Below are 12,185 nucleotides of genomic sequence, written 5' to 3' on the forward strand. Positions count from 1 at the left end.
TGTAATTTAAATTACCAGGATTTTTAAATGTCTTTAATGCATTTTAAAAACACATATATACGTTTTTTTCTTTCCCTGGAGTTCTGCTTTTCCATTTTGACCCACTTTCTCTGCATTGAGGATGCATGTAATACGTGCGCTCACACTGTGCATTGCTTCATAGTGACAGCAACTCAGAAAGGGAAGAGGGAGGGAGAAATGACTGAATCAAGGCAGATGAGGTTTTTTTTTCCTGTATCAGACTTGTTACCACCTTACCATAATTTGTACCATAATAGGTAAACTCCTTTAACAAAAGTGTGTGCTAAATTGTAAGGCTGTTTTCACACAAACAGGAAAAAGAGGCAAAAAGCAGGCTATTTTAGACCTTTAGCAAGTGAGCTGATTCAGTGTATTGTACTCAATGGCTCAGTACACGTGACCAGGGTGGTGTGGTCCCTCACTGTTATCTGTAATATTTGGGCTGTGACCGTCTATTTGCTACATCACTACTGCTGGCAGATCCTGTACAGCTGTTGGAACAATGAATGGATTGGAAGCAGACCACTGCTCCATCAATATAAGCGGTGTGAAACAAGCCCGAGTTGTATATTAGTGCCTAGTAGATTTCTCATTAAAGGGAGCCAAAATGCACATAGAGATGCTTCTATAAGCTGCAGTGTCCCTAGTCCAAATTTAGAGGACAACTAGGCTGTAGTCTGCCTAAGCTCTAAGGGCTCATTCACACATGTTAAAAAGGTATAAAAAATATGTGAGCGCGCTAAAAGGGAGCAGCTATGCACAAAAGGTAACCAAAATAAAACCTCAATAAAAATGGTAAATACTGGTGCAGCGCTAAAAAATGGAAATAAATAATCTTTATAAATAATCTTATATGGAAGCAACTTATCAAAGCCAATGAATGAAGTTCATGAATAAACAATTGATAAATAAATAATAAAAAGTTCAAAGGTGACTATAGTGCTCTGAAGGTGCCTGCTTCAATGGTAATCCGGTGCTTGTGCAAATGGTTGTAGAAAAATGTCGCACTCACCAGACGCGCAATTAAAATGCACATGTAAATATATATCCAGATGTCCTCAAGATGGACCAGGTGGTGGGTTATCCTCCCTCTGAAGGGAAGGTGGCACATCAGATAATTCCAGGGCTTAATGATAATCCAAATCAGCCAGAGGAATTTATCATTCACATGTGTTGATTATGTAGTGATGGAGAGGATGTGGTGATGTAGATAAAATGATCTAATTTGATATGTTGATTTAGGATATATTACAAAATGTATATAAAATGAAAAGCAGCCATGTAATCATACTCATTATTGCTCTCCTGCTCCCTGGAAAACAGTTTTTCCCAGTCTAAGCATAATACCCGCTTGGTTATGATAGTCTCCACCTTACATGTTATGTCCTGGGCAGGTCTTCACAGAATTAATACTTTTAGGTTTAGGGAGTCTCACTTTTAGCGCTGCATAGTTATCTTTATATCTATTTGGTGTTAGGATTTTTTGTGGACTAATTATTTTGTGTTCAGCTGCTATGTATACAGTATATCATTTTACCACTTTTTTGGCTATACAGTGACACATAATTTTGACATTTCCGGCTTGCCACTGTCAGTATTGTTGGCTGGTTGATGCTTTTGCCTGCACACAGAAGTAAAAGGTGTAACCACATGGCTGCTCTGTACAACCAGAAGTGACTGGAGCTGCTTTGTCATAGTTCTCTATTATTTGCCAGCGTATTCTGGGATACCAGAGCCTACACTGTCTATCCCCTAATGCTCAGCTAACACTTTATGAATGCTGCACTAACACACCATAAATGCTATAGGTGTTGCTGAGGTGTGGCATCACCATTGAAATCAATGGAGTTATTCAAATGTGTTTCTCTTTTTGGTCAATCACCAGGAGGTTTATTGCCAGTTATGAAGGCTGGGGAAGGAGATACCTAATTGGGGTGACCTTCCAGTTGGGGTTTTCCTCCCAGGTTTTATCCTGGAGAGGCCAGCGTAAGTCAGGCCTTGGTTTCTGGGCTTCTGCCATTAGGAATGGTCCTTGCCTCCCAAGCCTGCTCCCTGGATGGTGTTGTAGAAAGAAGGGCTGAACCTAGGAAACAGAAGTTGGCTTGCATCCTAGATGAAGATGACTGCCTGTGCGGAGCATCTTAGGAGGAAGCTTCTGTGTTGAAGTGTCCTGGAGAACTGGGTATATGCTGCTGGTGGAGGACATTGCAAGAAGTTCTCACTGTTCAACCACTAAAGTATTTGTGATTAATTGCATAGGGCCTGGGTTCTGCTAGGCTGGGACAAATACATACTTTCCTAGAGGAGAATTCTGGAGCCTGTCTTTGTGTATCCTGTGCACTAACCCTCTCTTCTAAATTTACTGAAGCTAAACGAATCTTGTACAAAAAAAATATAAAAATGTACAAAAATGACTGCTGCCCAATTTCCTTTTACCTCATAGGAAGTCATGGAATCTACACTAAGAGTTGAAATGCTAGTGAAATGAGCCACCCGGGGGAGCTACCTCAACCATGCAGGTGTAAGAGGGTGCTACATGCATCATGAGAAAATACATAGGCTGCCATGGTTGACTTAAAAATTCTAGCTGCCTGACTGTTATGCTAATCAAAGTTTTCAATGCCTTCTAAATCATTAACCCAGAACTAGCATGCACATTAAAACTGACATCACTGGCTTCCAGTTCTGTGACTCTGAAATCAGGGGCTGCCAAATAATGAGAATTTTCAGAAGGAAGTCAGTATTGGAGTCCATGTATTTCTTTTATAACTGTTCTTAAAAAAGACTTCCATTCCAGTGAGAGAAAACCATTATATGAACATGAAATACACTGATTTCCCCCTAAATGCTTCCAAAAAGAATTTATGAAATCAGCTCATACATAAAGCTGTATACCCATTTATGAACGTATAATGCACAAAAATTCAGCATTGAGAGCACAGCAATGATTCACCTTCCACAGGTAATGAGAGATGAGAAGATGACAGTTACCCTAGGCAGCTTTGCTGTATTTCAGGCCATTCTGACAAGGAACAAATTCTACGAGTACCCATAAATATCAGATCAGCCTTGTTCAGCACTTGGGAATTTCTACACTTTCATTCAATAATCTCACTGTAAATGAACACCAAACAGCTACATACAGTATATCCTGAGAAATCAAATGAAAAGGGAAAGCTGAACATGCTCTTTGGAAGTTTCTGGTTAACTTAGCATTTTCCATTGTATGTGTAGAAATAATCATGAGAACACACCTATGGCTCTCAACATATTGTGGCTTATAACACATATGTGGCTCTCAGCATCCTGTGGCTCATAACATACATGAAGCTTTCACTGTCCAGCAGCTCATGGAATACATTTGGGTATCATCATCCTGTGGCTCATAACATACATGTAGCTTTCAGCTCCCAGTGGCTTATAATACATATGTGACTCTCAGCTTGCTGTGGTTTACAACACACGTCATTCTCAGATGCAAGTGGCTCATAGCACACATCGTTCTTAGATCCCAGTAGTTTATAACATACGTGCCATTCTCAGATCTCAGTGGCTCATAGTACACATGTCGTTCTCAGATCCCAATGGTTTATAACAAACTGTATATGTCATTCTCAGATCACAGTGGCTCATACCACAAATGTCGTTCTCAAATACCAATGGTGTATAACATACTATACATGTCATTCTCAGATCACAGTGGCTCATACCACAAATGTCGTTCTCAAATACCAATGGTGTATAACATACTATACATGTCATTCTCAGATCACAGTGGCTCATAGCACACATGTTGTTCTCAGATCCCGGTGGTTCATAATATACGTCTTATTCCATATCCCAGTGGCTCATATGCCTGTTCACAACAATTCAGAACCTTTCTCAGTTAAAAAGGTGGAGATCTACTTTAACTTAACTAAAGTATCCAAAATGTACTCTTAAAAAAGTGATGTTTGGCTTGAGGTTTTAAACTTTTAAACTTTGAAAATATCATTTAAGCAAGGAAAAACATTTAAGGGGGTTTTGCTGATTCAGGAGGAAACTAGGAAATCTATGTACAAGCACCATCTACTTTAATGCTGATTGAAGAAGATTTTTCCACTTGGAACTCCTGTTAATGAACTGTAATAAAAGCACTACCCAGCAAATCTAAATGTCCACTTTGACAACTACCCTGCTTTTCTCTCGGTGTCACTGAGCAAGCTTTGAAACATAATGGGGTGGATTTGCTAAAGGAAGATATGCTGATCACTTTGCAACGAAATGTACCCTTAGCATAATGGATGAGTTCATAAAACAAAAAAAGGTAGCGCTATCAAATTAAATGTCCAAATCAAACAGTGAAATTTAAATGACCAAAAAAAGTCTCTAAGAATTTTCTCTTTTTTTCAACAGTGAAAAATGTCCATCACCATAAGAACAGATTTGTGCAAATCCACCACCAACAGAAATGAATAAACTCACCTGGAGCTTTGGACTAACGTCACTATGCTCTGTAAGAGGCTGTCGTCTCGGCTTTCTGGGATTTTAAACTAAATGTGTTTGTTGCTAGTGTCGACTATGACACTGTTCCATGTGAGTGGATTATGATGAGTTTTTACAAATAAACGTGTCGTACGGTATCACACGATCCTTTGCTTTGTTTTTCTTTTCTTTTCTGAGCCTGTGTATGAAGTTCTTGGAATTCGGTCTGGAAGTTTTTGCTGCTGAGTTTATAGATCTGCAGAATATTGCTCCCAGAGAGGATAAATAAGTCTCTGGATGTCTTAGTCTCCCTGATTTGCAATATACTACATCAACAAGCTGAGAGAGGAATAATTTGAAAAGCTGGTCATCGCTGAGTCTACCTGCAGAGTATTGCTCCCAGAGCAAACAAGTGCAATTGCTGGTTTATAATTTAACTGGCAATTTGCTCTGGTGAGTTTATTCATTTTTGTTGGTGGTGGATTTGCACAAATCTGTTCTTATGGTGATGGACATTTTTCACTGTTGATGGAAAGAGAAAATTCTTAGAGACTTTTTTTGGTCATTTCATTTTTCACTGTTTGATTTATCACTGTTTGATTTGGACATTTAATTTCATAGCGCTACCTTTTTTTGTTTTATGATTGCCACCTTTATTTAAGGGTAAGGCTTAGCAGCTTATGTTAATTGATTACATGTGAATACTTTTGGCACTATTTTCATTTATATTTTTTCTCATGGATGAGTTGAAGCTGTGCTGATGTTCAGCATCCAATCACATGCAAGCAAAAATACCGCTTTTTTATTTTCCTTGCACATTATTGTGTATTCTTTGCAATGCAAATTTTCACCACATTCACTAAGCTAAGGGAAGATATCCTTGCAAAGTGAACAGGTTATTTGTCTTTAGTAAATTAACCCCTGGAGTTCCAATTCATATTTCACATGCACATGATGATTCCTCTCTCTTCTTCACTTTACTTCCTGGGGTCCTTGCTCAGGTGTCCACATCACTCCACCTATCGGTGGAGGCAACACTTCCAGTGACCGGGTCTTCTCTCAGAAACAGAAGTACTCACTGGGGTGGTAAGGAAACCAGTGCCCAAGAAGATAACGAGCAGGAAAAAATGTCCCCAGACCAGGATATTAACTTTGCTCATAGAGAAACTGTGACTTAGATTCATTACAATGCAGGATGGCGTAGGAAGAGATGTTTGGAATCCAGAGTGAGGAGTAATGTAATTGATGCACAATGCACTATTTAATTTCCATTTCTTTTAGATTTGGGCTTTAAAGCGGCAGTAAACCACAAAAAAAAAAGCTCCCAAAAAATGGTCCACTGCAGGTTAATAGCATAATATGTTAATATGCATTGCACCTTAAAATGAAGCCCTCCAGTGGCGTGCTGTCACTGCTGTAGGTGCTTCCATCTTTACCCGATCTTTCTTCAGGGTTCATGGGCTTTGATTGCTTGAATGGCCAAGCCACAATGATGTCAATCCTGCACACACGGGAGTCATGACCACAGCACGGCTCTCTCAATGGATAGCACACTGTTCATTGAGAGTGCAGACATCACCGGCTACCACTATTGTAAATATCTCCTAAACGGTACACATTTAGGAGATATTTATTGTACCTACAGGTAAGCCTTAGGTTGTAGGTACCTTACCTGTAGGTACAAGTAAACAAGGTGGCCTTTACTAAAAATCACTTTAAATTAAAAGAAACCTGTGAACAGGTACAAAATATAGGCACCTAGAGGTGTCTGCACATGCTTGTATCTGTTTCTTTCCTTTCTGTTATAACTTTGTCTTGGCTGTTCTGATCAGGGAAAAGCTCTGGCACTTCCTAGTAGGCATGTAGCTAACAAACCTTCTATAAACTTTTCAATTTACCAATTATTTCACTTTAATTTGTCCTCAATTAGGACTCTTATCCAACTTCTACTGTCTCGCACACATTTCTATTGGTCAGCACGTGAAGTCCATCCCAGTGAAGAGCCAATACGAATGGGAGATGTGATAGAAAATGAGTAATCTCTGACACTACCCACAAGTGTTTCAGATTTGCCCAATATTTGGGCATAGCAGAGGGCAAGGAGCACTGCTGCAGTTATGTGTAGGAACCTCCAGGTGCCTATACCTTATACCTGCTAGCAACCTGTGACAGAGTTTCTTTACATTTTTCACGAAACCTAAATTACCTACAAAATTGTAACCTGGTCCTACCTCCACTGACCTGCTGAGTCTAACTATTCGTTAGTGGGGCCACTCATCATAATAAAAAAAACACTTAGAATAAAAATCATTGTGCCTGGAATTGGGACTTAAAGTGGTCCTAAAGCCTTAAGGTTTTTTTACATAATTGCATTCTCAGCAATGAGGTAAAAAAAAAACCTTATACTTAACTGAGCCCAATCTCGATCCAGAGCTGTGCATGAAAGCAGCATTTCCCTCCGTTCTCTCCCTCCTCCTTGGGCAGATTAAAAGCAGAGGGAGCCATTGGCTTCTGCTGCTGTCAAACAAATCCTATGATGAGGGAGTAGGGGGCGGGCAAAGCCCCACCACCTGTGTGAATGAACACAGGCAGTGAGGCTTGTGAATGAGCCCAAACGAGTATCCCCCTTAGCAAGTGACTTGTACATGAATGTAGTGAAAAATCACTTTGCAAAGAATACCTAATCACATTCAAAGAAAAAAAAAAAACCTGAAATTTTGCTTGCCTACAGATTGGATGACTGAAGTCAGAATAGCTTCTCCACATTCAATAAAGAAAGTGAAATATCCCTTGCAAAGCGAACATGCTCTTCTAGTAAACAACCTCAGTTAGTTTACTGAACTCTCTGATAGTTCAAATATAATGGCACATTAAACACAGTGATGTTACCATACTAACAAGGTGCCGAACCTATGCTAAAGGCCAGGACTTTCATGGCAGCCTTCTGGCTGAAGAATTGCAGTCTGGGTAATGTGTATATGTTGTACATTTTGCAATAGCATTCCCAGCTTTAAAAAACAGACCAAATTGTGAAAAGGCATTTTCAAAAGCCCTGAATACCCTCCAAACTATTTAACAAGAATAGTTTATTTGAATTTACTTTCAACATAATTGAGCAGGCATGTATAAATTAAATGTAATTTCGGCTGTCCCTCCAGCCTAAGCACTTTCAGTCTTAGAGGAAATAACAAAAAGCGAATAACTGTGCAGCAATCACTATGAATAGTTCACATTGTTAAATTGTGAAATGTTCTGTCGGTATTAAATGCCAACAGTATTCCAGATTAGCAACTGCAATTTTATTTATTTTAATGGATTTATCTTTTATATGCTTCATAATAGAGACCTTTCAGACACAGTAGTCTTTAGCTTGCAAGAGGAATTTGAAAGCACCTTGAAGATGATTTTATAAAGCAGCTATAGAATACGAATATTGAGGTCAGCATCATTTTCTTAAACTCTTTGTGCATTTACTAATCAAGTGACAGGACGCTCTATTTCTATATCCTTAGGGCACTTTGCTATTGAGTAAAATCTTCTATAAAATTGCATTTTACTAAAAAGTACAAAAGAAAATGGGAATTCTCTCTTCTTATATTTTTTTACCATCATCAAAAGCAATTTTATTTTTAGTACAGTCTGGCAAAGTGAAAAGTACAATGTATTCCTCCATGTGTAACGATAAAGGTAAGGTAAAAAATGACTCCTTTCTGGATCTTGGAATGGGTAACATGCCTTTCAGCATATTAATTTAAGTGTGCATTCGGTAAATATTACATGTGCCCTGAGTGTTTCTGCTTTCAGCTACCGCCTTGTTATATGACCTAATTGCTTGACTGCCATGCTTTACTGCTTTGAGTCACTGAGACAGAACAAGGATGCAGCAAAATAAATCAGAACTCTCAATCTGCATGTTTATATTGGGTCAGAAAGTTAGTAAGTATTGAAGCCATTGGATCAACATGATAGCAAGGCCCAACGCCGGGACCAGGTCATCTAGCACCCAGGGCAAAGATGCCAAACTGACAAAAGGGTTTCTGAATACAGGATCATTGCACTTGAGGGAGAAGGCAGGGGAGAGAGAACACAACCTACATAGCCTCCTGGCTCTCTCCTTCTCTCCTTGCAGCTCCCAGCGCTGGGCTGAAAGGAGTAGTGATGCCTCTGTCACTACTCCTGTCAGCCTTGAAAGAGAATTAAGGCACCCCCCCCCCATTCATACAGTAAATCATTGCACCCAGGGCAGCTGCCCCTCCCACTCACCCCTTGTCCAGGCCTGACAAGGCCAAAGGTGAGTTCAATGAAAGCAATCCAGGTAGAGCACTCAAATGGAGCTTAGGGATGACAAGACTCAACTTTCGCAATGGAAAATTAATGCAACATAGGTGTAAAAGTGACAATTAGAAATCTTACCTCCAATTAGACAGCACTTGCTTAATCCTAAAGCAGTATTAAACCCAAAAGCAAACATTTATTATATTGCAGCTTACCAGTTCTTAGATGTGATTGACTGTAATTTCTTTTTTATATTTACTTTTATTTTTGCCTGGTGATCCAGCCAGTAAGTCTGTTGTTTCTTAACAGAACAAGGTGTCCTGCAGATGTAGCAGTTGGAGGTTTGAGGCAAACCATTTAACACAGACAAGGAGGTTTACAATAATCAGCTTTTATTTATGTAAAACCTTTATTTCAAAAGGAACAGAAGTGTAGCTGTAACTGCTTAAAAAGTATTAGCTGGAGTTTGGCTTCAGTTTGTTTAATGTATCTCAGTCTGCTAGAACATCTAATACTCCCACCCCCCAGACTTACAATTCTGCTGTCCAAAGGTGCCCCTGTGCTCCTTCATCCAGAGTGGGTGCACTCTAATACAGTAGGTATGTTACTTGCTAAAAGAGCAGGTAAAAACAGAGGAAAAAAGCCTTAAAATAAAGAAAACACATGCAGCCACCACATCTAATTATTGGTAAGCTACAATATAATACATTGTTGGTTTTGAGTTTATACCGCTTTATATTTTATACCAATAAATCTGCTACCCACCCCCGTCATCCTCTTCCAACCTTGTTCATCCTCATTCCTCCATTACTAGTTACTGGTGCTTAGAGCAGAGTTTATTTAAAAAAGAAGTATGGATCCCTTTCTGTGTACCATTGCTCTTAGGTTTTAGTTTTGGGTTCCTGTTATTATTTTTCATTTGTCTCTTTTTTCTGTTATTGTTTGTGTTTTATAAATGCAAAATAAATAAACACCTTTAAAAGAAATGAGTTATGGACGTAAAAAAACATTATACTCACTTAGGTGCCGGTTCTGTACTGAGAGCTGAGCAATCAAACACTGCTGATCACTCAATTCTCCCCTCTGCTCTGAGCAGAGAGCTGTGACTCTCAGCTCTGCCCCTCCAGCACTCACTGGAGTGCTGGGTTGTCGAGGGGGCAGGAGTATCTGGCACACGATCCTGACCATATGGATGGGATCTTTTCAGAGCCTTGATCGGCCAAGTGATGTCATCCAACAGCTGACTTTAACCCGCTGTTAGCTGAAAACAAGTCACATGAGTGCAGTTAATTTTCCATGAACTCCTACCAGAGAAGTATAATCAAAATAGCTTTGGTTAGTGCAAAATCTAAGGGGGTAAAGTGTAGTAATCTATAGCAACAAACCAGATTTCAGTTTACTGCAGACTGCGCTAGGCAAAAAATGATTGGCTGGTATGGGTTACTGCTTTGGCACACAGTTATATTCACTGCCTTGTTAAATGAGCCTGAATGTGAATAGTAATTGCGAGTGGATAACCCGATTACAGCCCATTACGTCTGCCAGTACATCGAGTGATTGTGCACTACAATCTGACAGAAGGGAATTTATTGTGGATGGAGAACATACTGCAATACTTGACTGATGATTTCAGTGTTCTGAACCTTTGGGGTTGATTTACTAAAACTGGAGAGTGCAAAATCTGGTGCAGCTCTGCATGGTAGCCAATCAGCTTCTAACTTTGTTCAATTAAGCTTTGACAATAAAACCTAAAAGCTGATTGGTTTCTAAGCACAGCTGCACCAGATTTTGATCTCTCCAGTTTTAGTAAATCAACCATGTTGTATATGTTAGAGCTTTAGAATGACATAGGTGTACCATATGCATAATCTTATACTGGCAGAAATGTGTAAAGTAAGATTATCCATACAATAGGTCTCATGTTTTTGGGATGATCAGATCCCCTCTTATAACATGTTTTACATTGAACGTTTTGGTGCATGTAGTGAATGCTCTTTGTTCTGCCCTTGACAACTATTAGAGAACAATGAGAAGTCATCCTAAAGCACAGATATTTGATTCAATCACGACTAGCTATCTGAATTGACTGCTTCATTGCAAACACTATATAACTTCCCCAGAAGCATGCAGATCAGGAAAATCAGAAATAGTTATCTGCAAACTTGTTCCAAATTATTAACTCAAATTATTGAGGCCAGTGGCCAGAATAACAGCTTGGCAAGTAGCAAGTTCAGGAGATAAGTAATGACAGTTTCCACATTCTCTAATGCCAGATTGCGTTAACAAGTCTGAATAAAGTGAGGAAGGATTAAAAATATCTACACATTTTACTGCTCTCTGTGGCCCCCATGGGAGATTTTCTTTACTTCCTCTGTTGGTGACAATGTTGTAATTTGGCCAGGAAGTGGGAGGAAATCTCCTAAAGGCCTTGGACAACTATAAAGTGTTACCCTGCCAAAAACTAAAAACAAAGTAATTTGGCAGCAGATACACTGTAATGTATTACCCAGTTCAGCTCTCACACCTGTAAACCCCCCTAGGCACCAGAGCATTTTTTACATTTCTTCTATGGGCCTACTGATTCAGCAATGTAACAAAAGGCTCTCTTTTATTGATATTGTCTTGCAAAAAATTATTTTATTTTTTTAAGCAAATCAATAAAAAATGACACTATAATTATGATTCAGATACAAGGCACTGCAAAGTTAGAGAGAAAGCGAGTTAATTAGGACTGATCAGGATAAACTAAGGGTTAATAAGGGGATAAATACATTTTAATTAAAAAAAGGTTTTTTTACTTGTTATGTTGCTTCAACTGACATCATATGCAGATGGAAGCTCATCCCTTTGAACAGTGTAGATACAAAAGCGACAATGTTACTTTATATCTCTCTGTCTCGAGTCTAAACAGTGGATAGAAAAGTATGGGTTTCTTTACAATTATGGTCAGGGGCAGTAAAAATAGGGGGTTGCTCAGCCGTTTTAATCTGCACCCGACCAAACTTTCCCCCTTCTCAATTGCCCCCCTTAAACTGCAAAGACTGCCAAACGGGGATACACACACAACAGAAGCTTTACAATCTGTTATCGGAGGGCAATACAGCCACTCATCGCAGCCTATTCAAGTGAATGGGGCTACGCTGCAACCACCAAGCTTTACACGCTTGTAACAGGCATCAAGGAGGTGATATATTACCTCCACTGCAGATCACTTTTCAGAGGGTTGAGATATGACACAGACATGAACACAATGTAAATCAAAAGTCAGAGCAAAAAATGGCCACTGTCCCAGTCTATAACTGGCCTTCACAGCAAGGAGCACATGGAAGGGCAACGCATGTCAAACAACAAAAAAGAAACATTCCCAGCTCTAACTTGCCAGTCAGCCTGCAAACAAACTGAATTAACCTGTCTAACCGTATGTG

General features: G+C 39.4%; 1 protein-coding gene across 1 annotated transcript in view; it reads right to left on the bottom strand.

Moving 5' to 3' along the window:
* The window catches only part of CAMK4 (calcium/calmodulin dependent protein kinase IV), a 233,679-nt gene that overhangs the window by 61,710 nt on the left and 159,784 nt on the right, over window positions 1-12,185 (bottom strand). The window lies entirely within an intron of this gene.

This window comes from Staurois parvus, unplaced genomic scaffold (genome assembly GCF_062004578.1).
Source record: "Staurois parvus isolate SC_StPar_1 unplaced genomic scaffold, SC_StPar_1.0 ptg000354l, whole genome shotgun sequence".
In the NCBI taxonomy this organism is placed as follows: domain Eukaryota; kingdom Metazoa; phylum Chordata; class Amphibia; order Anura; family Ranidae; genus Staurois; species Staurois parvus.